At 39.8% G+C, this 25,540-nt stretch overlaps 2 pseudogenes; both read right to left on the bottom strand.

Annotated features, from left to right (window-relative positions):
* Positions 1-4,835: 4,835 nt before the first annotated feature.
* Positions 4,836-25,211, bottom strand: LOC132413614 (centrosomal protein of 78 kDa-like; annotated as a pseudogene).
* Positions 24,407-24,496, bottom strand: LOC132413987 (U6 spliceosomal RNA; annotated as a pseudogene).
* Positions 25,212-25,540: the final 329 nt, after the last annotated feature.

Raw genomic sequence — 25,540 nt, forward strand, 5'->3', positions numbered from 1 at the left:
AAACCTTTCCATTAATGGTTCATTTCATTTCTGGACGTTCTTTCTCTATCTTCTGAATCTAGTAGGCAGCATTAGATGATCCAAAAGCCTTTGTTCCTCTCTTTTGATGTTGTAAAATTTGTCCATGATGTACAAAGGGCAAAAGTAGCAGTTGTGCAATTTTATTGCCAGGAGAAATAGTTATTATATTTTCAGTAGTTTGTGCCATGAGTTTTATTTCTCCTTCGTAGTCAGAATCTGTGACTCCTGGCCTAATAGTTAAACCTTTCATAGTGACACTACTTCTTCCCAATAATAGTCCCATCCAACCCTTGGGTAAAGGAACATAGATGTCCGTAGAGAGGGCCTGAGGACCCATTTCAGGAGTTAATACATATCGGGCGGAGGTACTGAGGTCCAGTCCTGCGCTTCCTGGTGTTGCTCTGGAGAGCGAGGATATTGTATGTTTCTGTTTTTGGTTAATGTCTGAGTGATCATTTGAGGAGGATACCCAGACATCGGCCCTATTGTTTGTTGGGGCTGGGGAAGGCCCCGGGAGGAGTTTCCCGACAGTGGTGTCCCATCCTTGTGGGTCAGTGAGCGACAATCTCGTGCCCAATGTTTTCCCCTATTGCATCTAGGGCATAAACCAGGGATCTTCCGACCATCTGGAGGTTTTTGAACAGGGAAGGAAGGACTAGGGTTAGAATTAAAAGATCTACATTCTCTAGCAAAATGACCTGCCTTTCTGCATTTAAAACAAGTCTTTGTTTTCTTTTGATTGTTTTTAAACCCCACTTTAGTTAATGCTGCAGCCATAGCAACACCCTGTATATAAGCAGGCCCAATGTCCGCACAAAGGCGAATATAGCCCTCCAGTGTTCCCCGTTTTCTCCAAGGTCGAATCGCAGCCTGACATGCATTAGTAGCGTTTCCAAAAGCAAGTTGCTTAACTACAATTGTACCGGTGGGTCCATCCAAAATGAGTCTCCCCCACCGCCAGTGACAATCTATCTACAAAATCAGCATATGGTGTTAGACCTGCGCGGTCTCCTAGGAGTTTCGACTCGCCCAGGAAACAACAAGAGTCGGAAGTCGATGCAAAACGCAAGAGGTTTATTGAAGGCCGGTGCACCGGGGTTCCTTGGTCCTCACGCAGGAGGTCGAAGAAGGAACCCCTTTTGGGCGGGAATATGTCAGTTTTATAGGTTCCCACTTCCCCGTATGTAAATTATAGATTTGGTTGTGTTCTCCTGCTGATTGGTCCCGGCTTAGGCTCGGACCAGAGAGGGAACTTATCCCCAGCTGTCTGATTGGTCTTTGACAGACACCTATTTTGTTTATCTCCCTCCTTCTCCCCAGCTGCCTGATTGGTCTTTGACAGACACCTATTTTGTTTATCTCCCTCCTTCTCCCCAGCTGCCTGATTGGTCTTTGACAGACACCTTTTTTACATTTTGTTATCTCCCTCCTTCTCGGAAGGGGGCCGGACATCCTGGAAATTCACCCATTGTCTAAGAAGCCCCTATTGTCTGGAGAGTTCTTAATCATTAGCTGGAACAATGTCCCTCGAGTCCCACAATGGTTCATCAGGTCTCTATCTAATTTTTGAAAGATCCTCAGTTGTGTGTGTATAAGGTAATTTCCTCCAGGCTTGTAATGCCAAATGATGTATTTGAGGATAAGCAACAAAGGGATAAGTTAATTGATCTTGTACAGAAATATATTGTCCTTCCCCAAGCAGCATACGATAATCAACTGGAATATTATGGGTAGCATTCTTTTCTGCTTGTTCAGCAGCCCGTTCATAAAAATTAGACTTCCATATTAAATAATCTCCACCATCTAAACCAGCTCGTGCAATAGACTTCCAATCAGCGGGGGGAAGAGCTTCTCCTGCAATAGCTTCTCCTGTCAACCATAGCAGTAGTACAAGGAGCAGTGGGCCCATATCGAGCACAGGCAGATTTTAAATCTTTCAAAACTTTAAAAGGAAGAGCCCAATGCTCCCTAATAGCTTGTTGAGGATTATTAGGATCAGGTCTTTCTATGACAGGACAACAGAAAATAGGATCTTTTCCTCGTGTTATTGCTCCTTGTACAGCGCGCTGCAAGGGACTGAGCATTTTTACAGATGTAGATTTTTGAGGAAGACAGTCCTTATTAACCTGCAGCTTTTTCACTGACTTATCTATCATAGCCATTAGAAAATCACCCTCGAGATATTTTTTCTCTTCCGTGTTTAAAAGCCTCATCTGTTAAATCGAAATGTTCCTCTTCATCTGATATGTTAAAATTAATCAGTTCCCTAGATTTAGGAAGTGACGGTGTAGAAGCCATTAAGGCAGTTTTATCTTCTGAAGAAGGCTTTTGTTTTTCTGACTTTACATTCAAATCAACACTATCATGAGAAGAATCTAAACATTCTTTGATCAGATTCCACAAACTAAATAACAATAGGAGTATGAGTAGGCCCTTGAGACTCAGAATAATTTTTTAAATCTTCTCCAACTTTCTGCCAGATTTCTATGTCAACAGAGCCGCCATCGGGAAACCAGGGAGATACATCACGGATATGCTGCAAAAACGCAGTTAACTGTGAGGTAGAAACTTTATTACCCCGAGCTTTAAGCATCGAAAGTAAAACCTGAGCAAATAATTCACGCTCCTTTGAGACCTTTTGTCCCATCCTATTTTACTTCTGACTATTGCCTTATGCCTCTATTAGTTTCACTTTTACTCGTGGCCACACATATTTTGCATAAGGGTTCTCTTACCTGCCCTTTCTTTTTCTTTTAATTGCCTTCACGCTTCAGGTCCCTGTTCCGGCGCCACTTGCCGAGGACCACACGGAAAAAGAGGCTCTCACCACCCAGGGTCAGAAGGGAAGGGGTAAGGAACTGACATAGCACCGACGAATGGGGTCAGAAGGACCAAGACAACTTGTAAGGCCAACTGGCCCGAGGCAGGGGAACACAATCAGATTCACAGGTTGCATCCTCTGGACCACCCAGTTCCAGAAACTGCCCTGGAGACATTCCGGACCACCCAGTTCCAGGAACTGACCTGGGGACTTTGAACCCAGCCCAGCTTTCCCGCCTTTCGAGGGGCGGGACTAACGGTCCCCCAGGATACCCGAAAAGACCACCAAATAAGGAATACCCTGCGCCCTCCCAGATTCACCACACCCCTTTCCCTTCTTCCCCTATAAAATCTTGCCCAACCCTTGCCTGGGCGCGACTTCTCTGGCCCCCTTTCTCTCGGACCAGTGAACCTCGCCCGGGAGCGCTCCCTAATAAAGCTCACTTGAAGCTTTCCTCTGTTTCGCCGTGCCGTTTGTTAAGATCCGACCTTACACAACTGACGGTTGCAAGGCAAATTTTATTGCGCTACAGTGGCAGATTATATAGACTAGAAAAAGGAAGGTTGCCAGACAGTGGTTTACATCATATAAAGACTGTCTCGGCTCAGGGTTAACTGCCCTGGGAGAAAACCGATAAACCCACAATCATCAAAAATAACCTGCACGTGCAGGCGGGGAGACAGCTTTGCTTGTCTCATTTTACATTCTTTCTGATCTCTGGGCCCTGGTGATTTATCTCCCATGGAATGGAACAAGGAGGGGAACAAGTAGGGACAGTCCCTTCGAGCAGCGGCGGCATGCCTGGCACGTCCGCAGCCTGCTCGCAAGGCTGACTGCTTCCCACACATGGGGCTACTTCTGCAGGTGGGGTCAGAATCCTCCTCAGTTTCAGGTGGTCCCCGTGCATATTCTAGGTGATGCTTTTCCTCTGTTCTACTGCTTCAGTTTCACACTCTTCCACTTGTCTTCCGTCTTTCAAAACTATGTTGAAACCTCTTGATTGTTGTGGGCTTATATACTTAAACACTTTGATACCATCATTGTAGTGTCTTGTGAAAACGGAGAAGAGCTGAAAGAAAGGGTTCTCAGTGCATTCTGAATCTGCTATTCTGTGGTCCCAGTGTTTAAACTTCTTGGTCTTCCCCAGTGTCTATCATTGCTTTTAGAAACACAATCTCCTGGTCTACTCGTGAAGGAAATGAATACATCACATCTAAAATGACAAGGAAGGCGGGTTAGATGCTCTAGGGTCTTGTCGTACTCTGCCATTTACTAATAAACCACTACGTGCTACAAATTGTAGGTGCTCATTTATAAAATAAAGGGGGTAACTCTACATGAACTATAGATTTCTCCTACTCTAACATAATTTTCTAAGTTCTTTTTTAAAATTCTCTACATTATCATTAATTTTAATTAAGAAAACAAAAATCTAACTTTCTCTTTTGAAAATCAAAGAGTAATTCCCATAGTCCTACAATAATGGGATAATTAGTTCTGAAACCTGTCAAGTTTCATGTTTCATACAAAAGGAAAATCATATTAAATAATTTTAAAAAGTTAAACATGGACTTTGTAGCACAAAGACAAGGTCCCCCCAAATGGTGTTCCTTTATTTACTAGAAATGTTCAGCTCTGCATTACAGTTGAAATAAAATAAATATATTATTTTTGAGGTACAAAAATTTCTTATGAAAATCAATTTTTCTTTTCTGTCGATACAAACAAAAGTATGGAATGACATTAGAGGTCAGGTTTATTTGGTAATAGAATGTAGCTTCTTGATATTTTTTATTTTAGGAAAGGAGAATATCAACATGAAAACTTTTTTCAACTTTACTTTTATTTAAAATGAGACCATATTTTCCTCTTGTAAAAAGAGAGTTCAACTAGAACTGTCAATTTTCTCATCTGTAAAACAAGAGCACTGAATCAGCTGACTACATTCATTCAGAACTCAATTTCTTTATCGTATGATCACTAAGGTTCTCCCTAAATCTAATATACTAAAGTTCTAAGCAAAGGAAAATATAGTACTAATGACATGTTTTGATTTTTATTTCTTAGAGTTCAAGTGTCCACCATTCACCCTGGTCTAAGCTTAAGGAACCATTCACGGGGATACAATGCAGATGAGAGGGGAAAACAGAACCCTCACACAAGCTGTGGCGTGTTGCAATCAGGCTTCCGTTTGAAAAATAATCTTCTCTATAGCTTTCAAGTGATAACTTTGTCCCGGCAATGCTTCTTGTTTCAAATGGATTTTCTCTGGCTCTTCCTGAACACTTTCTGAGGAATCATCGACCTCTGATTTCTGAGGAGGAAGGACTCTCTACTGTCACAGTCGCAGGAAATTCTGATGGACCTGAGTGTCACAAGAAGATAGGAAACCACAGAGTTGTTAAACTAAAGGGCAAAGAAAGAAAACAAGACTGTATAAAACATAACACAAGCCAGATACCGAATATCCAAATATTAGAGGACATTTAACAAAAGTGATCTGAGGTATCATTATTTATAAACGTCTCTCACTGCTCCTTAGTCTAAAACAGGCAATGACTAAGTAAAATTACAGGAACTTATTTTTGCTATGTTACTGCACAGACCTCTGTTGTACATGGTTAGGATTAGTAATGGGAATTGCCCATATTATTTTATTAAGTTTCTTTCACAGAAGCCAAGTGAAGAGCCAAGGTAAACATTTTTTCTCAGATCAACTTTATACTGCAAATGAAAAATTTATTTTCCACCATCAGACAAAAACAGTCTGGAAGAAAATGTAGTTTTTCAGAGGAAAATACATCAGTAAAGGGACTGACAAAGAATCAGAAGAATAACCAGAAAGTCAACATATGTAAGCTGTGTATAATAGATGTTACCATTTAAAAATGAGAAATCACATACACATACATAACTAAAACTGACCCATCAAAAATTTCATCTTCTCATCACCCTGAAGCCAAAACTAGGGTAACAGTAATACAATTCTCCTGTCAAGCTTCACTGCCACTGCAATGTTGTTCAATTGGACATTTCCAAACATTTAAAACTTGACCTGGCCACAACCCCATAAAAGTCTACAGATCATAAAGAAGTGTGCTGGGATTATGTAACTACGCAGGAGACAAGTCATTAGGACATCATTTTGACAACAAGCAGCAAACCTGCAGCATAGGAAAATCTGAACAGGAGAACGAGGTGCACACCCCTCTCTCTGGGCATGCAAGGGCAGGACTGACACCCAGGATGCTCTTCTCTCAACCTCAGCAGTGGTGCCTTTCACAGAGCAACGATGCAGTCTCCCAGAACCGCTGGGAAGGAGAATCTGATACTGACAGTATTAGCTTGCCATGAGGCCATAAGCGAGGAAATGTGTGTGGCCTTGGTGAGAGAGCAGAAGTGTGGGAGATGTTGCTTTATATTGGCTTTCAGATCAGGAAATTTGTACACATAGCCTGCAAACAACATTTTTTGCAAACATGTGAACGTTCTTGAGTGTGAGAGCTCCATGTGAGGGGTCAGAAATGGCAGTCAAGTTCTTTTCACTGGGTAACAGCCGATTTGCGGACCGGAGAACAGGCTTCCTTGTTTACAGACATAACCACAAGGCTGCCAGTTGTGTGCCAAATCCACACAACTACACAGTTGCACTGGGAGAGCGACCAAACATACTTTCCATGGATTTATTTCAGAGCGGGAAATGCTTCTTGTAAGGCTCTGTCAGTTTAAAAAGCAAGGAGAATGCCCATCCACCTTTCCCAATTCACGCCCTATGTATCATCAATATGATAGCTACACACAAGCAACTGATTACATACATCACAAGCTTTGATGAATGCAAAGCCCCTAAAAAGATATCAACAAAACAAAGTTAGATCTTGATGTAAATACGTCACCAGTTAAACCCAGTTAATACAACTATTTAGTATTATGTACAGTATCCATACAGAATTGTGTATACAAATAAGCTCAAAACAAGGACCTGGAGGGCTCTGCTGCAGAGAAAACTGAACAGAATTCAGCCGACTGGCTTGGTAATTAATAACTGTGAACTGCTGAGAGGCCCCTTCAGTTCCTATGTTCAGGATGGTTGAGATTTCAGTCTCACTTCTTTAAATTGTGATATTAATCGTTCTCTAATTTACCACTCTGTGTGACGAGGATGGACCTGAGATTAAGTGTCTCAAGAAGAAGACAGGAAACCACAGAGGTGTTAAACTCAAGTGCAAAGACTGGGGATTCAACACTATAGTTTATGCAACAGCAATTCACATTACCATTTGCAAAAAAGTAGTCGGTTGTCCAATGGGGATTATAAACATCCATTTAACATGAGCAACTGAACAGATATATTTTACACAGTAACTACTTCAAGTACTATTTAAAATCAATTCTCTTTGTTTTCTTAAGCAATTGTTAATCCCCAATTTCGTGAATACTACCAAGTAAGTCACTTGAAACTCATCTAGAGCAATCTATTTCACTTAGCAAGCCTAAAGCTATAGTTCAACAATTTTATTTACTGTTCTGTGACAAAAATTACTCTGAACAGCTATCCCCTGGATAAGTAATCAGCTAAAGCTAGTTTGACTCACTAAATCTGATTTACTGAGTTAATAAGCCTGTTGATTTAGAATAGGTCTAATGCATATTTCTCATCCATTCTGCATTAAACTATTTCCCATGCCTAAAATGTCTTTTTTCCCATTCGTACATATCCGAATTCCTACTTCTGTGCGGTAGGGCTTCGCACAACTACACCTGCCTTTAGTGAAACTTTCCTCACCTGCACAATCGGAGATAATTTTAGTCTCCTCAAGACTCCCAAGGGGTTACCTGTGTTGTGACACTTGAGAAACAACTTGAAGCTCCCAATTGTATTTGTTTTTTCTTCCTTAGAGTGTTCATTAGGCAGAAGCCATGTGTGAGTTATATTTTTTCCTCTATAGAAAGCACCAGAGACCACCCACATAATAGCAGTTCCAAAATAAAGGATTCTGAACGACTGAAAAAGACAGGGAATCCAAGCACGTTACCTGCTGCTTTTTGCACGTTCTGCAGTACGCCACGGCCAGAAACCAGACACAACAGGTGGTAGACGTTCAGGACCATAACATTCCTTACCAGCAGAGTGTTTCCTTCCATTACTTACAGGTTGCTTTGCGGCCAAGCCTATGTTTGACAAAGCACGAAAAGAAGGAATCAAGATGCACCAAAGGTCTACAGAGCAACTGTCACACATGTACACTTCAAAAGGAATCAAACAGGCACTTGACAATGATGCCAAGGCCATTAAAAAAAAGAGGATCGTTTTGTACAAAGGTTTTACATAAGCCAGCATTTTTAAAAAATGTAAGTTCTCTACAGTAACAAGTTATTTTAACTAAAACAAAAGTATTGTGATGTGCAGAAATGCAAAAATAAATTTTTAAAATAATCCCAAAGTATGATACATTTTATATATTATGCAGAAACACTCAAGTTTACTGAATCTTAGAACACCTTTGGCATTTCTGAATCTCAAGGACACAGAAACACAGATATACCCATGACTTTGGCCAAACAGAATCTTCAGAATTAGACCAAAATTTCAATTTAAGATGAATTTTTCTATGTAAAAACAATAAGAGTTGTAAGGCTGCAAGTTGCTGGGTGGTAGGTGAGTCAATGTTACTCTCCGATAAGCCTGTCAACCTTCACTGCTCCTTTGATTTCATATAGAAAATACACAAAAAATACAAATGAAACCCACGGGATAAAAGAGTGAAGTGTGGAGACTTATCCTATATTTCAGTAGTAAAGAGGCAAGTATCTTTATATGAAATATTTGGTTGCAAAAACTAGACCTACATGTTAATATTTTATTTAGAACAAGCCACATATTAAAATTCACATTTAAATATTTAATTTGAATTTACTGAAAACAAACATCATAGGTTAAAAGGGTTATATTTATCCTTCAAAGCTACTATATTTTGTGTTATTTTATTTATTTATTTTAATAGATCTTTATTGGAGTATAATCGCTTCACAATTCTGTGTTAGTTTCTGTTACACAACAGAGCGAATCAGCCATATGCATACACATGTCCCCATATCCCCTCCCTCTTGAGCCTCCCTCCCACCCTCCCTATCCCACCCCTCTAGGTCATCGCAAAGCACCGAGCTGATCTCCCTGTGCTATGCTGTTGCTTTCTACTATATTTTAGCAGCATTAGGATGCAGGGTAAAATGGAGTGTATGTGGTAATATAGGACAAATATTTCATAGAGTGTAGCTTATTGATAATCACCACACGATCCTGTGTGATTTACATGTCTCTTAAAAATATATAGGAGCTCAGTTCATTTTGTGCTATTTTATTGTGTTTTTTAACTTAATTACCGTCAAAAAAAATGTTTGTATGCATGTGGTTTGTATGTGTATACCCTTCCTTTACTTTCAGAAACGAATGCAAATACATTTGTATTAAAATTTTTTTTAATTACACTTTTCTTGTTAGAAGATAAAAAAAATTTCTAATAAAAGTTCCCATCTTTTTTTTAGGCATACATAATTACAATATAAATGTGACACAATTCAAACCATTATTTCACCCCTACACTCACCTGGACCTAGGTATATAGCCAGATACTGATTTGGCTTACCTCTATGTCTCCAAATAACTGAGGCAAATACAAAAAAAAAAGCCCAAGAAATAAAATTACTCTTAAAATAGCTCAATGAGTTTGTATATCTCAGTTACATTTCCACTTTGTTTAATCATGCTAAATAAAAAAAAAGTTTAACTGTTTTCTTCTCATTCCATGATGCCCTATTATATACCGCCAGGTACTAATTTTACAGAATTCCTAATATACATGCTTTATCTGTATATATTTCCATTTCTAATATCATAGCAAAAGTCAACTTAGCTATTTTAAGAATACTTTACACATGATATAAATTTTTAATAATAATAACTAATCAGTGTGATACCACAAATCTTAACTTCTTTGTATGTACTATTTCATTATTAAAATATCACTCTCTTGAAATAACAATTGGCAGACGATCATAAGCTTTTTTTTGACTTCATAAACACTCTTAAGAACTTCTATTTAATACGCTATTGTCCAAGCAAGTTGATTAATAGAGAATCAAAAACATTGGGCTTCCCTGGTGGCGCAGCGGTTGAGAGTCCGCCTGCCGATGCAGGGGACACGGGTTCGTGCCCCGGTCCGGGAAAATCCCACATGCCGCGGAGCGGCTGGGCCCGTGGGCCATGGCCGCTGAGCCTGCGCATCCGGAGCCTGTGCTCCGCAACGGGAGTAGGCCACAACAGTGAGAGGCCCGCGTACCGCAAGAAACAAAAACAAAAACAAAAATACATCTTTAAGTAGGAAAAAAAAAAAGTTGTATTTATGAAGATGTTTACAATAGTTTATTTTAGGTTATTTCCAGTTTTTCACCAATTTAAAAAATTGACCAACTCAATTAAAACCTTGTGACTACAATGTTAAAAAGTATAACTATGAATCATAGAATTTAAATGTAGTATGAAAAGACAAGAATGGCAAATTATATTGAAGCTATGGGGAATTATGTTTATAGACAGCAGGAAGAGAAAAGAAAAATGTAAATATTGCTTGATAGGACAATGGGATTAGAGGTGATCTTTTAAATTTTTCATTTTTACGCTAATACAATACCTTTATAAAACCCCCAAATCTTCAAACAACACATTTAAAAAAGATTGTGGTAAACTACACAAAACAGAAAATTTATCATTTTAACCATTTTAAAGTGGACCGTTCAGTGATATTAAGTCAACAAATTTTTAAAACTTTCAGAGGGCACCTGAATAAAAGATGTGTTGTCCATTGGGGATTTTAATGTATCTGGTATATAACTAAAGTCACCACAAAACTCTTTCTGGGAAATTGGCAGATCATAAACATAAAACATTTATTTTGCTTTATATTCAACCTTATTGTTCTGCTGTTTCAAAATTCAAAGTTACTCACAAGAAAGAGTCAGTTTCATATTAGATTTGGTTTCACAAATGCTGCTCCTGCTATTCATTCTTATCACCAACAAAAAAAGACAATTTGTGACTAACCATAATATGTTCCAGAAAATAAGTTAAGGTCTCTTAGAAACAATACAAACGTTATCAGTAGAAGTGAATTCTAGGAAATTTATATATTCAGGAGAATGTGAAACTTACACCACTGATTGTTAAAGGCTTTTAAAAGCTTTTCATTACAATTACATTTCGTAACAAAATAATAGGCTTAGTTGTAAAATCCTGGGTTAACTGCCATTTGGAAAATTAAATATACATTACAGTAAACATTTAGAAAATGGTTTTCTAAAATGTCCAATCTAGGTAAATAAACTTGTCTGTAGAAGTCTTTTATAAGGGTCATACATATTTCAAGTTTTTTTTAATCATTCAGAGAAACAAGATATTACCTGATTCAAAAATTTAGGTAAGCATTTCTAAGAAAGAAGCAGGAAACAATGGGAAGGTTGGAACTGAGAAGAAATTTTGTTTCTTGTAGCGCAAAAGGTAATTCTGCATTTAAAAAAAATCATTCCTCAAAAGCACCACTACTAAAATTATCATCAAAGTGCACCCCAAATTTCAATTGCAAAGTGTCAGAAGTAATTATCAACCAGGAAATATTTTCAAAATAACGAAGTTTTTATGAGATCCAAACAATAATGTTGGTTAATATTAACATCTCTTTAAATTCATTTATTATATCTATATTCTATAAATTCTCATAAGTCTCAAAATAATCATAGGCTTCCTAATATGCATGTGGTTAATATTGGCTGCTTTAATTTTAGCACACCAGAAAACATAAGGGGTATAAGTTCAGAAAGAGTTACCAACTCTAATCGTAGCTTTTCCTTTTCGATCACTTCCCCAAATTAGAGTTCTCTTTTTCTGTCTAGCAGCTTTGGATGGTTCCTTCACGATGGAGAAGTTATCCACTGGTACTGAGACAGAAATGATAAATATGCCATTTAAGTTTCAGGTAATTTAGGAGGGTTTGATCTTCATTGGAAATTAAGATACTTTAAATTAATAAAAGGTTTTCAATCTGCATTTCTGGGAACCTAAATTAAAGCATCACACAACATTTTCAAAAACAGAAAAGCCATTTCATTTGACTGAAAACTTAGTTTTAAGATGGCAGAAAGTACCTTGATAATTTTCTTTTAAGAAAGAAAGAAAAACAAGCCATTAAAGAGAAATTCTTCCGAGAGAACTGAAACGTGTGATATACCTCTGACTTGGCACTCCTTCCATCTGGAGAACTTTTTTGATAACTGCTTTCATCACACAATGATCTAAAGTAAAATAAATTGAAGTTAGAGTAATTAGTTCCCAATGAGTGGCTATTTCCATTTAAAACCAAAAGCCAACTAATTATTGCTTTTCCCATAAATTTAAATATGAAATCTACATTATGTAATTATACACTTATCTCCCCCTTTGTGTATTCTAGTTTTCTTCCTCAGAAACCTAAGATGCCATCTTGCAGACTGCCTCCAGTGGCTACTATTTTGGCAGCAGCAAAGGTCAACTTTAAACATTTTGCATCTAAAGTGGCTTTGGATAGAAAGTACAGTCTGAGCACTGTCCAGACACTTAGATACCTAAAGGGCATCTAAGATAACAAACCAAAGTCCTGATATTCCCTCAAAAGCTGCTCCTCCCATCAGCTCCCCTTTTCTAAGTGATACCACCCAGTTGCACACATAATCATCAACGACTTGTCTCCTTGTTACTATTCCCTTCATACCCCACATCTAATCTATCGGCAAGCCTTGTTAGCTACACCCTCAAACCACAACCTGAATTCAACCACTTTTCACTTGCTCCAAACTTCCAGCCTAAACTAAGCCATAGACATCTCTTTTTTGGACCACTGTGATAGTCTCCTAACTGCTCTCCCTGTTTCTCTTCTTTATCCTCCCAAGTCCATCCTCTATACCAGGTTCCCTTATTCAGATACTATTTGGATCATGCCATTTACAAGTTCAAAACCCTCTACTCATTTAGAATAATCCAAATCTTTACTCTGGCCTTCAAGACTTTACAAGATCAGACCCCTGGCTAGCTCCTTGACCTCATGTCATACCACATCTTCTGCACTCAGTCCTCTGACCATGTTGGTCTCCTTGCTTTTCCTTAAATACTCCACCCACCTACCTGCCTGCATACTCATTGCCTCCTTGCTTTTCCTTAAATACTCCACCCACCTATATGCCTGCATACTCATGGGCTCCTTGTCCTGGAATGTGCTTACCCCAGATCTTCCATGGCTTGCTCCTCTCTTCATTCAGGTCTCCTTTCAAATGACACTTCTCCAGTGAAGCTGTCCCCTAACAAACCTGTCCAATGGAGTCCTACCTGCCCCTGCTCACTCTCTTTACATTAAGATATTTTTGCACCTCCTACTATCTAAAATTATATTACTTATCTGTTTACTCATTTCTATCTGAACTCCTTCCCTAGAATGTAAGCTCCATGAGGGCAAGACTTTTGTGTGTCTGGTTCACTGCTTTATCCCTAGTGCCTAAACACATATCTGGCACACAATAGGTATTAAAATAATTACTTGTGAAACTGACAAATGAATAAAGTACTCCTTGCAAGAATTCAGAGGTCGCACAAGAAGGAAACAATGCTCTTGGTGGAAGCAGGCTTAGTATCTAGGTTCACCTCTTTCTGAGTAGTGTTGAGAACAATTTACAAGTATAACTCACTTTAATTGGTAAATTATCTGCTAAAAACATAAGGGACGTACAACATTAGAAAAGTGCCGTTTTTTGTTTTTTGGGGGGTTTTTTGGGGGGGGTACGCGGGCCTCTCACTGTTGTGGCCTCTCCCGTTGCGGAGCAACAGGCTCCGGACGCGCAGGCTCAGCGGTCATGGCTCACAGCACAGCTGCTCCGCGGCATGTGGGATCTTCCCGGACCGGGGCACGAACCCGTGTCCCCTGCATCGGCAGGCGGACTCTCAACCACTGCGCCACCAGGGAAGCCCAAAAGTACCGTTTTCTAGGATACAAATAATGACAGAGAATAGAGAATACATACTAAGAACCTTTCATCAAAGTATGACGGTCAAGAACTCTCGCGGTAAAACGTCAGACAAAAACCAGAACAAATGATCATGACTTCTAGTAGTTCTGGGGCTGAACAACCTACTCATTCAAACAAAAGGGATCATCACAAAAGCACAGGTATTAAAAACTATTACATGAAAGGAAACTATCATGAGTCATTTATTTAAGTGTTGTGTGGACCATCACATTAAAATAACTGGAGTCTTTCAACACCCCGTGACATACAAAAATAGCAAGTCAGACATATGGATCTGGCAGGATATGATACAACCCTTACAAACTGTCACTACAGAAGAATGGACACACGGTGTCATTAACCAACTAGCCAAATGAATACAAGCAGCCAGTAAACCTCACCAGTAATTCGAATGAATACAAAATAAAACAAAATGTGGTTATTGTCCTATCAGATTAAGCCACGATTCTGTAAGAAAAGTCTTCAAAATGTCTATACCCTTTTGATGCAACAACTCTCTTTCTAAGAATTTAACCAAAAGAAATAGTCAGAGATATAGGTAAGGATATATATCAGAGTACTTTTTGTAACTGAAAAACTGGACATACCTTTTATAGAAGATTGGATAAGCTATGTGTACTGTGGCATATTCATATAACGGAACACTGAACAGTCACAAAACATGATGCAGTAGATGCAAATTGACTGACTTGCTAAGATGGTCATACTAAATTAACTGAAAAAAAGTATAAAATTTGGAGTAATCCCACTTGCCTAAAAAAGGGAGAGGTACTCATTTTTGTAGTCTTTCAGTTTTTTAAAAGTGCTACCAGCCAGTGTTTGTGAGAGGCAGGCTTCACATCCACTCTTGGGGTGGACTACAAATTGGCATAGCCTTTCTGGGTGGTGATTTGGCAATGTGTATCAACAGTGTTAAAAATATGTCACACTTAGTCATTCCACGTGTACTACCTTATTCTACACAAGTAAGCCCGATGGACACAGAGGCGTATATACAACGTATTCACATTGCTTGTGACAGGGAAAAGCAAACTGTCTAAATATAATTGCAAAGAATTGATTAAACTATGGGACATCAATATGATGGAGTATTACATGATACCTTAAGTGAAAAAAGCAGGATATGAAATAGCAAGTATACTACAATTCTATTTTAGTAATCCCTAAGTGTATAAATATATTTATATATATAAAAAAAAGGCCTGAAAATATATACACCAAAATGAACAGTGCTTATGTCTGGGTATTAAGCTTATAGGTAATTGTTCTCTTGTTACTGTGTATTTTCTGTAAAGAATACATGCAACTCTTAGAGAAAGTTTAAAAGCAACATAAAAGCTATCAGAAAAATGAGGCTCTGAAAAAAATCCTATCACAACAGTATCATGCCAAAAGCTAAGCATATATTATATTAAAAACTCAATATCTTCAATTTTAGAATTTACCTCCAAGCCATAAATCCTCACTAAGAGATTCTGCAAAAGCACGAACCCAGGTCACCAATGAGCTTGTTGCAGTTCAGAGTGATGCGCCTCCAACCAGGCATACAGTCAAGATCAGGTCTCCTGGAACGAAGCCTCTCTGCCCAGGTTTCTTCATGCCTTCTGATAGTCTGATACTTCAAAGATTTAATGGGACAAAATTAAGATGCTTCAATAAGGAAACAGGGTGTGCCTACTGAGTATGGCTCATTATGTCAGAGATTTACACACACACGTATCAAGCATATGTGCCAGGAGAATCAAGCTGAGAAATTAAACAGTCAGTTCTGCTTTACGAGTCCAGTGACCCACATTCTAGTCGGTCAGTGATTAGATTCCAGCCACTGGATGACCTGTTTTTGAACAGTTATGTAAAGTTGGACAACTCAATTACAGTCTGGGAATTATTTTCCTTATCTTCTAAGTCAGGGAATTGGTTCTAAATTCTATCATTGCTGAGGCTCTAAATTGCATCATTCTGTCCTCCAAAGGTCTCCAAACACCTGACTGGGCAATCCATAAGAAAACTTTTTAATATGCATCTTATTTTTTAACAAATTATATACACAAAGTTCTATACATTTAACTTACATACATTATAAACTACACAGATAGTTTTTCATGATACAAAGCTAAATAGGTTCTAATATTTTCTTGCCCTAACTCCTAAGGCATTATTTTATTTTATTTATTTTGAAAAAATATTTAGTTATTTGTTTGTTTGGCTGTGCCGGGCCTTTAACTGCGGCCTGCCGGATCTTTTACTTATTGCATGTGGGATCTAGTTCCTTGAGCAGGGATCGAACCGACGTCCCCTGCATTGGGAGCGCAGAGTGCTAACTGCTGGACAGTCAGGGAATTCCCAGGCATTATTTTAAAAACTATATTCACAAAATGGATCTCACATGCTACCTAGGGTATGCACACAAACTTCAGAGGCCTGGACTATGCACAGCCAGTCTGATGTGCCTTGGGAAAATAATGGTTTGACATTTAACCACAAGTCTTGTCTTAAAGACTTTCAATTCTTTATATTCATAAAATAGATTCTGGTAACAGGGAACACTGACTTTAAATGAGAAAAGTCTTGTTACATTCTTGAAAAAATAAAAGACTCAAAGTGCCTTTGACACTCTAAAAGGAAAATCATTAGTGTCATTTTCCTATTAACAATAGCTTATAAGAGCTCCAAGCAGAAATAACAGCAATCACTTACACAGTGCTTAGTATGTGCCAAGCACTATTTATACAAATGAGTTCACTTAAACCTAAATGAGGCCTAGAGTTAAGTGATTTGTCCATGATCACTAGCTATGAAAAGGGAGAAAGGGAATTTGAACCCAGGCCATTTGGCTTCAGCACCCAAGTTCTTGACTGTTTTCTCCCCCAGGGGTCAGTGGACTTGCCCTGTAGAGGCTCAAAGAATTCTTCAATTTTTAAAATCTAAATTTAAACATTTCCAGCTTTGTGGGCTATACAGTTTCTGTTGCAACTACTCAACCCCACTGGTGTAGGCTGAAAGTAGCCATAGCTACCATGTAAACAATGGGTGCGACTATGTTCCAAAAAAACTTTCTTTACAAAATCAGGTGGCAGGCTGGATCTGGCCCACATAGTTTACCTATCCCTGATCTGCACCAGCAAACTACTAAAAAGGCTTCATACCAAATTATTAAATAATTTAGGCCTAAATACAGTAATTATAACCACTGTAAACTTGTTAAGGCATTAGTTGAAAAATTGTATTTACAAGTTGCTGATGTAGTAATTTTTATTAGTTTATAAACTACAGCAGCTAATAGACACTTGATTCATTTAAATCTTGAAGACTATAATGGCATAGTTTCTGCACAGCATCACAATCAGTGTTTTCAGTAACTAAAAATACATAAAAGTATTATTATGTATTGTATATTAAATCTCTTATTTCTAAAATTAACTGGACTACCTTAACTAAATGGTAGAATCCCAAACTGACAACTGGTCATATTCTTTCAACAAAATGAAAGATGCACTCACAGGTATCAAAAGACAAAAATTAACTGCCATCTGTGTCAACATATTAATGTGCTTCAATCACATATGTTTTCAGGAAAGTTTAAACATAAAATCACCTTTAAGATCTTGGCCACGTAATCTGCTCCCTGCCATGTCAGATTACAGCCCGTGAAGTTTACTGTCTTAAGAGTGATAGAGTTCTTTATATCTTGACAAAAAACTACAAGGAAAAAAAAAAAAACCACACACACAATAAGATGAAGAGCCTATACATTTGTCAATCTTGACTTATTTGCTTTTCTTGAGTCAATTGGAGGTTTACAGCCACATTTTTAAAATCATTAACAACAATCTTCCCAAACAGGTAATTGATGAACTGATGTGTTCTAAAACTTGTCAGTAACAAAGTCTTATTCCAGTTTACAGCAACACTTTAATTCTATTTAGGTACTAAAACTGAATACAGTGAATACTGCAAACTTTATTGCCAACCACTCAGTAAAGTACGACATACTTTTGAGACAGAGGAAAAAGAAGAGAAACCTAAAAAGCATAAGACTCTTCCGATTTTCAGTTCCAATGATACATGCCAATCTTGATGATCAATCAGCGACTTAAATGTCAACTATAAACCCAGTATTTTATTAGCTGCTATGCAGTATACTAGAGCAATAGAAGAGAGAGAACCTGAAACCCTCTGTTCCCTCAAACTGAAAGGCAGGCTTCCTGACCCCTCCAGACCACTACTGGACATAGGGCACGCACACTAATGTTTCAGGACCCCAATGAAGAGTCACCTGTTTTGTGATTACTTCCATGACACACCCTCACCACCGCTGAATTTGCTGCTCCTACAGGACGTTACATATATTTCCTATTTGAACACATACCACAGTGCATTATAATTATGACTGCATATAGACGTTCTAACAATTTAAAGAGAATGATGACTTTTTTGCTCTTTACGTCTTGCTATTTCCCTTCCCATACTATTTCTTGAAGAGAAACCATAAAAATATAAACACACACAAAAAACAGAAAACATAGAAAACGCGTGGTTTGTGGCTTAACACAAACTTAAGTAAGATTAATTCTGACAGTATCCAGCATGACAAACTTCCATGGTACAAATGAGAATGGACCAAGGTTTGAGCAGGTACAGGAGACAATCCACGCATGAACACCACCAAGAAAAGGTAGACGGGAAAAGGTAGACAGACATGGTGTGTAGGAAATCACGAGACCAGTCCGATGGGAAGAGACTTAAACAAGACTGAAACTCACTTTCTAAACCTCCATCTCCAACTGGACAATTCACAAGACACAGGTGCACCAAAGTGGCCAAATATTCAATCCCTTTAATGGGGAGGAACAGTTTAAAATTTTATTGGTTTAGTTTGCCCCAAAAGCAACTATCAAAGGTTGGCAGGACACAATGAAGGCTTACCTTTGTTAACACAGTTAAGTCTCTCTCTCTCAGAACTAGCCCACTTAGTTCCAGGTTCCTTAGCGCACCCGACGCACTTACACAGCATTTATGAGCTCTACAAAACTGGAAGGTCACATCTTTATTTCTTATCGCAGGAACACGACTTCTGTAAACTTCATTTCTGTCACAACCTAAAGCAAAATATTATAAAATGAGTGATTTAAACCATACATTTTATCATCATTAAAAAGCACCTAAGTGAAAAGAAAAAAAGCATCTGCTCTGTGCTAAGGATTAGAAACGACTCCTGCCCTTAAAGCCTTCATTCAGGAGGAAGATGGATAATCTCAAAATTTCAATCACATGAGATAAATAAACATAACCTTTATGCACAGAGGTGCCTATGGAGGCAAAAAGTTATATCTAAGTGACGGCTTCATGATAACCCTGAAGTGGAATCTAGAAAGATGAGGCTATGCAGAGTTGGAGTAGGAGGTGCATTAACGGCAGAGGGAACATCTGTGAAAAGACACTCAAGCCTGACTCCTGCCGGGCACTGTAAATACTGCAGGTGGCGATGACTAAAGACCAGGGGTCCAAGTGTGAGGAGAGACACAAAGGAAAATAGAGATGCTGGCCGAAGCAAGCCTGGGAGAGAGCGTGACTTGAATCCCACAGGTGATGAGGCCTGGGACTACCACTGGCTGAGTAAGGGTGCCTCCGCTGATTAGAATAAGGCGACCCGCTGCTGAAGGACCAATTAGATAAAGGGAGTGACCACAAAAAGCTCCCCTTCCTCAGGGCCAAAGAGCCCCAGGACGGGGCTTCCCTGGTGGCGCAGTGGTTGAGAGTCCGCCTGCCGATGCAGGGGACACGGGTTCGTGCCCCGGTCCGGGAAGATCCCACATGATGCGGAGCGGCTGGGCCCGTGAGCCATGGCCGCTGAGCCTGCGTGTCCGGTGAGGCTTGGCCCAGCACAGTTCAGACTACACGCCTCTGGGCAGGGCAAATGCTGGGCGGCTAGTATGCACTAACTCTGTGTGGGCAAGCCATTAGCAGCATTATGTGAAGCATAGCTTTTTATGTTACAAGATCACTCAACCAGAGTAGGCAGATGAACTTAGAGGAGCTGAGCCCAGGAGCCGCAAAACCACCCAGGAGTTTCTGCCATAGTCTGGGCAAAATGTAATATGGATGCAGAAGCAAATTTAAGAGGAGGCCAAAATCTACAAGCTAGCCCCACTGGATGCAAGACATAAAGGAATTTCAGTGAAGGAACTCTGAAGAGAATGGGCTCAACAATAAATTTTTCAATGTAAACTATGTGGCAAAATTAAGTACAGTGGCCTTTAAGTTCCCTTCCAGCTCTAATTTCTTTTGATTTCTAACTTATTACTCTGCTTAAGTAAAGTCCCTTCAGAGGTACAGAACAGTTCTTACACCTGAATGGGATGCAAAGAATGATCTGACTTCTGTTCACCAGGGGATGAATTGAACTGTCCTTGCAGGAGAGATAACAGATGGTGTGAACCCCAGATCCTAGAAAAGGGCCAGGCACACGAGAAGACTCAGCTTTTCGAAAACAAATGAATAATCATTTCCTTTCCTAGATCTTCACACCCTTCCTCTACTGGCTACTTTCTCTCAGCTTATAAACATCCTCAAATATACCCACTTAAAAATCTCTCAGACCTATGATTCTTTGGATATTCTTGTGGATAACCTAAATCTCTCCCATGCCTTCAAACACCTGTCCTTCCAAAAAGCCCAGATCTGTATCTTGGGCCCAGACCTGGCCCCTCTATCAGGCCCCTCTAAAGCACTGAAGATGAAGTAAGATCCTCTCCCCACCCCCAATCCCTTCCTACTGTGCTCTGTATCTCACAAAAAGATGCAGCTGTAAACTGTCACCCACGCTTGCTGCCCTCCCTTTTCTAACTGGTCACCAGGCCTCACCCATTCTCTCTCAGATTTGAAAAATCCAGTCCCACCTTTTATAACTTAAGTGGGACCCTTTGATTACAATTCACGCTGCACCCAATCAACTGCCTTCCACATGGAGGTCCCAGTGAGCCTCTAAACCAGAAGTCCATCTCACTGTTCTTTGGTGTTTCCCACAGCCTTCAGGATAAACATCCAAACTTCTGACATGACAAACAAGGCCCCTTTCTGTGGGGCCCCACTAGCTTTCCAGTATCAACTCTCATTGCTTTCCCAAACCCTGAGTTCCAGTCCTGTACCTGAGTTTTGCCATATTTTTTTATATTTCTCAAACTTTGACACACACTGCTCCCTCCTGCCACCCCAGGAGCTTCTACATAACCTTAGAAAGGATGGCACCTCCTCCAAGAAGCCTACCCTGAACTTTCCCTTCCAAGATTCTGTGCTCTGCAAAGGGGAAAGATGGCGGGGAGGGATACATTAGGAGTTTCGGATTAACATATACACACGACTATATATAAAATAGATAATCAACAAGGACCTACTGCATAGCACAGGGAACTCTACTCTGTATCCTGTAACAACCTGTACGGGAAAAGAATCTGAAAAAGAATGGATATATGTATAACAGAATCACTTTGCTGTACACCTGAAACTAACACAATATTGTAAATCAACTATGCTCCAATATAAAATAATAATTAAATTAAATAAAACAAGATTCTCTGCTCTGTAGCACCAGAACTCACTTCTTCCAGAGCACTGACTACTGTGCTTGTGTTTACTTGCCGCCCAGTAGAAGGGGAGAGTACTTAGGGGAGAATCATCCTCTCCAGCATCCCTTCGTTCTGACAACTCATTTAAGTGCCAGGATACTTTACACACATAACCTGCTTAATTAATTCTAAGAACCCACAGAAAGAGTGGTTTTTAATGTCATTTTACACGTGTGGGGATTGTAGTGCAAAAGAAACCTGCCCAGGCCACAGAGAGCATAAACTCTGGAATTCAAACCCTAAGCTGCCTTCACACCGGTGCTGTTTCCACTATAGGATAGGACTATCGAAAAAAAATTTTTTTTTCCTGAGCCCTGTTTTAATGAAAAGGAAATGAAGCTGGGATATATCAATTTCCTAATCGCTTTGGCGTGTAGCAGGCAAAGTCATTCAACAGACCAGGTAACATCTGTGGAACAATGAACGATGCTCCAAACTGTGCTAAGTGTTCTACATTGTAGAGTGTACAAGCATTAACAGCGTGTAACCTTTTAACAGCCATACAGAGTGAGTCCAGTTAAGCCCATGCTACAGATGAGAACACTGAGACCTAGAAGCCTTAAGGCACTCGGCCGGGGTCACCGAGCCGGCAGGAGTCCTAGGCCGCACGCCCCGTCTAGTGCACGCACACCCGGGCACTGGGCACCGGTTCTAGTGCCCACCCTCCACCTTGTACCATCTAAAACTCCGCTTCGCAGCGCCCACATGAGGGCCCCTGGAAGCGTAAAGTACAAACCCGTCTCGCCAAGCCATGGCTGGAAGAAGCTCTGGATACAGATCGGGGGCAGAGAGTGCTCAGGGGCGGCACCCAGTCCACCCCGCGCAGGCGGTGGGCGTTGAAGTCCAGCAGGCCCTCCCGCAGGGAGTCGCCCACGGCGGGCAGAGGCACCGAATCCTGCAATGCGCACAGGTCCTCACAGAGCCAGAAGAAAGTCGGCCGCGCTGTCGTGGCGCAGCTTCACTCAGTGATGATGGGCCGAGCGCGGCCTCGGGGACACTGGCTGCAGACACGATGCCCACACACGCCTGGAAGCCCCGGCTGGCCTCCCGGCCCCTCGGGCGGCCATCGCAGTCCAGGGAGTGGTAATAAGGATCAAAGTGGTAAAGGTCCTGCATTCTTCTTCTTGCATTATTTCAAAACCTGCATCGCTGGCGTCAGGCAGTCCGGTAACTGGGTCCGGCGGACCGGTAATTGGGTTCATTTGCCTCTGCGTTATCTGCCTGCCATCTGCTTCCTGAAATGCAAACAGCTACACAGGGTGATTTGCTACAAGACAGTGCAGGGAGCTTAAGCACAAGATGCAGGATGTAATTTACATTGACAGCTAGGGAGTGATAGGAACAGGATGTAATTTAGTTTTGTGAAACACACATCTAGTTACAGACACTACAGATTAGTAACAGTTTAAATAAAACTAGGATCGATTAACCCTTTCAGGCCAGTTTATGTGTCTTCTCTAGCCTGTTCACTGTCCCCTTTACTTTCCTTATTTTCAGGAGAGGAAAAACTTCATTTCTATTTTTGCTGCAACACTATTATGCTTAGTGAAATAAGTCAAACAGAGAAAGACAAATACGGTATGTTATCACTCGCATGTGGAATCTAAAAAATAAACAATAAATGTAACAGAAAGGAAATGAACGCACAGATGTAGACATCAAAGCAGTGATTACCAGTGGGTAGAGGGAAGGGGGGAGGGGCAAGATAGGGGTAGGGGAGGGGATGAAGAGGCACAAACTACTATGCATAAAATAAATAAGCTATAAGGGTAGCCAATGTTTTATAATAACTTTAAATGGAGTATAATCTATAAAAATAGTGAATCACTGTGTTCTAATATATTGTTATTACAATATAATACTGTAAATCAACTATACTTCAATTTAAAAAATGATCACCACAGTATGTCTAGTTAACATCCATTACCATACACGGTAGAAATCTTTTTTTCTTGTGATGAGGACTTTTAAGATCTACTCTCTTAGCAAATTTTAAAAATGCAATACGGTATTATTAACTATAGTCACATCCCCAGGACTTATTTATTTTATCACCTGCAGTTTGTACATATTGACCACCTTTACCCATTTCACCCACCTTCCACCCCCTGCCTCTATGAGCTTCTTTTAAAATTCCATATAAAGTGAGATCATACAGGATTTTTCTTTCTCTGCCTGACATATTTTACCTAGCATAACACCCTCACGGTCCATTCATGCTGTCACAAATGGCAGGATTTGCTTCTTTCTCATGGCTGAATTTTATATATATATATATATATATACATATATATATATATGTATATATATATATATATAATTTGGCATATATATATGCCAAATGTCCTTTATCCATCGATGAACACAGGGGTTTCCAAGTGTTGGCTACTGTAAATAATGCTGCAATGAATATGGGGGTACAGATTTCATTTTGAATTAAGAGTTTCTGTTTCCTTCATACAAATACCAAGTAGTAGAATTGCTGGATCGTATGATAGTTCTATTTTTAATTTTTTGAGGACCTCCATACTGTTTTCCATACTGGCTGCAACAATTTACATTCCTACCAACAGTGTCCGAGGCTTCCCTTTTCTCCACACCCTTGCCAACACTTGTTAGTTCCTGTCTTTTTTTTTTTTTTACATCTTTATTGGAGTATAATTGCTTTACAATGGTGTGTTAGTTTCTGCTTTATAACAAAGTGAATCAGTTATACATATACATATGTTCCCATATCTCTTCCTTCTTGAGTCTCCCACCCTCCCACCCTCCCTATCCCACCCCTCTAGGTGGTCACAAAGCACGGAGCTGATCTCCCTGTGCTATGCGGCTGCACGAATTTGCGTGTCATCCTTGTGCAGGGGCCATGCTAATCTTCTCTGTGTCGTTCCAATTTTAGTATATGTGCTGCCAAAGCGAGCACGTTCCCGTCTTTTTGATATTAGCCATTCCAACAGGAATGAGGTGACACCTCTTTTGTGGTTTGATTTCTCTGCTGATTAGTGATTTTAGGTGCCTTTTTAACTATCTGCTGGCCATCTCTGTATCTTCTTTGTAAAAATGTCTATTCAGATCCTCTGCCCATTTTTTAGTTGGATATTTTTTCTATTTTTTTTGTATGAGTTCTTCATATAATTTGAATACTAACCCCTTATAGGATATATGATTTGAAAAATTTTCTCCCATTCGGTAGGTTGCCTTTTCATTTTGTTGTTGGTTTCCTTTGTTGTGCTTTTTAGTTGGATGTAGCCCCACTTTATTTTTGCTTTTGTTGCCTTTACTTGGATCAACGTCTTTGCATAAGTTCTGGAAACAACTCTTTCATAGTTTCCATGGATCGTTTTTAGGGGAGAGGGTGAGTTGAGATGAACTACTAGTGAAAGGAGGGTCAATGGGTCGAACTATAGCTTCTGTTACTGTAGGTGGCCTCAAGGCCACAACTGATAGTCATTGTCTCCCTCCTGTGCTATCCATTCTCAATTCCCCTCATCCTTGGATAATATCTCTGCTAAAATGGATGGCTTACTTCGTGCGGTGACCCTCACGCTCGTCCCCGAGTGAGTGTTCTGAGCCCTGGTCATCATTTCTCTCTCAAACCATGGCTGCTGTACTTGACCATTTACTGTGTACTTGACCATTTACTGTCAAAATTGGGAAAGGCAGTACCAAGAAATACCCCACAGACTTGTTTTTAATCAATCATTTTCCAATTAAAAAATTTTTCCCCCAGACATTTTTATCACCCCAAAAGGAAACTCTGTACCCATTGAGAAGATACTACTTCGCTCTCTCTATCAGGCCCTGGAGACCACCAATCTGCTTTCTTTCTCTATGGATTTACTTATTCTGGATATTTCAGATAAATGGAATCATACAGTGTATGACCTTTGTGTCTGGCATCTTCAACTTAGCATGATGTTCGTGAGAGTCACCCACACTGTAGTATGTATTAGTATTGCCTTCCTTA

The sequence above is a fragment of the Delphinus delphis genome, chromosome 18, assembly GCF_949987515.2.
Source record: "Delphinus delphis chromosome 18, mDelDel1.2, whole genome shotgun sequence".
NCBI lineage: Eukaryota > Metazoa > Chordata > Mammalia > Artiodactyla > Delphinidae > Delphinus > Delphinus delphis.